The sequence below is a fragment of the Myotis brandtii genome, unplaced genomic scaffold, assembly GCF_000412655.1.
Source record: "Myotis brandtii unplaced genomic scaffold, ASM41265v1 scaffold634, whole genome shotgun sequence".
In the NCBI taxonomy this organism is placed as follows: domain Eukaryota; kingdom Metazoa; phylum Chordata; class Mammalia; order Chiroptera; family Vespertilionidae; genus Myotis; species Myotis brandtii.
Genome location: NW_005370427.1, coordinates 880,387 through 882,619, shown reverse-complemented (window position 1 = coordinate 882,619; position 2,233 = coordinate 880,387).

Here is a 2,233-nt window from a genome sequence, read left to right as displayed (position 1 = left end):
GTAAATTGTGCTGCTATGAACATAGGGGTGCATATATCCTTTCTGATTGGTGTTTCTAGTTTCTTGGGATATATTCCTAGAAGTGGGATCACTGGGTCAAATGGGAGTTCCATTTTTAATTTTTTGAGGAAACTCCCTACTGTTCTCCACAGTGGCTGCACCAGTCTGCATTCCCACCAGCAGTGCACGAGGGTTCCTTTTTCTCCACATCCTCTCCAGCACTTGTTGTTTGTTGATTTGTTGATGATAGCCATTCTGACAGGTGTGAGATGGTACCCCATTGTTGTTTTGATTTGCATTTCTCGGATGATTAGTGACTTTGAGGATGTTTTCATATGTCTCTTGGCTTTCTGTATGTCCTCTTTCGAAAAGTGTCTATTTAGATCCGTTGCCCATTTTGAAAACAGACAGATGTGCGTGGACCCCGAGCAGGCTGCTTGCTCCTGGCCGCACAGCTCCGTGTCCCGGGAACTTGGGTCTGGCGTGGGGCACTGGCCTCACAGGCAGGAATGAGCCTATAAATGAACCTTAAAGCAGCTTCATATGGTTCCCATCCTGGTAAGTCCACCCGCAAAGGAAAGAGTTTTCCTCCATTTTCTAAAGAATAACAAAAACCAGTGAAGGAAAGGCCAGCTGCTATGAAGCCTGAATGTGTGGAAGGACACAGACCTGAGGAAACTCGTCCCTCCCCCATGGCCACTCCTGAGTGCCATGAGCCAGTTGTGTGAGACACTCCATGGCCAAGACCGGTGCATGCTAGCAGCTAGCGGTGTCTCTTCTATGGTTGATTTTTCAAATGTGACAGATATTTACTTAGCTTTAGAGTTAGTTCTTTCAGTAAATGATTGATATTCTTCTATAAAGGCCTATTGATACATTCAGTAGGTCAAATAATTAGAATGAGTTTAAATCCACACCCTTGTACACGAGCGACAATCATCCTCAGTGGAAATGTTGCTAAACTTGAAGATCTGCCCTTGACCATGGACATTGGGTGAATTGCCAGGGAGGACATGGAGTGTGCCATGAGGGTGGATGGTAACTCAGTGCAGTGAGAAATCGCATTTCCCCACCATGAGCAACGTTTCAAGCCCCTTGTCCAGAAACCATGCATTCTGAGCCAAGTCCCCGTCCCTGAAGCTGTCCTTGGGCTGTGGCCATGTCAGCACAGCCTTCATTCGGTGCCGAGGCCCTCGCTCCCTGCACACAGGGCTCGATGGGGATGCATGGTGATGCCCCAAAGCAAGACTGGCTACAGTGCCAACCACTGAGCCGATCCGCCTAATTCCTTCCACAAGGAAAACAAGGACAATGTTAACCTACCAGTTGCATATGCCGTGAACTCAAACAGGGAATTAGCAGCTGCCTCATGCCCCAGAAGCAGAATCTCAGAACCAAAAGAGCATGTGGCCCATTTTACACTCTCATTTCACGGGGGATGAAAGGCAGCTGTCTGTGGGCTGGAGGGGAGGATCTGGATCCACACAGATGTCCCACGGGCCAGCAATGCCACTTCTTGGCTGCATCCCTGGATACATTATTAATATTACTGATAAATTATTAATATAACTAATAGCACGTAGCTCACATTTACTGAGTACTTGTCACATGTCACTCACTGTGAAAAACACCTTGTATGCCTGCTCTTCTTTAGTTCTCACAGCTGCACAGGCAGTGGCTTTATTCCCAATTTGTAGACGAGGAACGAGGCTTGGCGAGGTTGAATGAATTGCTGACATGGGTAGAAGCTCTTGTGTGAAACTCGCATTCGTTTGACACTGAAGACCGTGCTATCATGGGCTACCCTGTCTGGTACTGTTTTTCACAAATGTCCTGAGCCTCAATTTTCCCAACTATAATGCTGTGTAAAGAGAGCTGGTTTGTGACAATCAAATAAATACATTTGTGGAAGCAGTCAACCCAAACTCCAGTGATAACAGCTCCTGTTTCTCAATATGCAAGTAGTGATTTGCTCTTGTTGTTAAATCCCAGTGCACCACGTGGGCATCATGTTCATTTCAAGCTAATCTACACTAATAAAAGAGAAACATGGTAATTAGCGTACGACCGCTACCCTTTTCATTGGATAATCAGTGAGTATATGCAAATTAACTGTCAGCCAAGATGGCGGCCGGCAGCCAGGCACTGAAGCGAGCACGAGGCTTGCTTGCTGCAGACTCCAACGTTCCCCGCCTCACTTGCCGGCCTCTCAGCTGCAACTCTAAGCAACTAT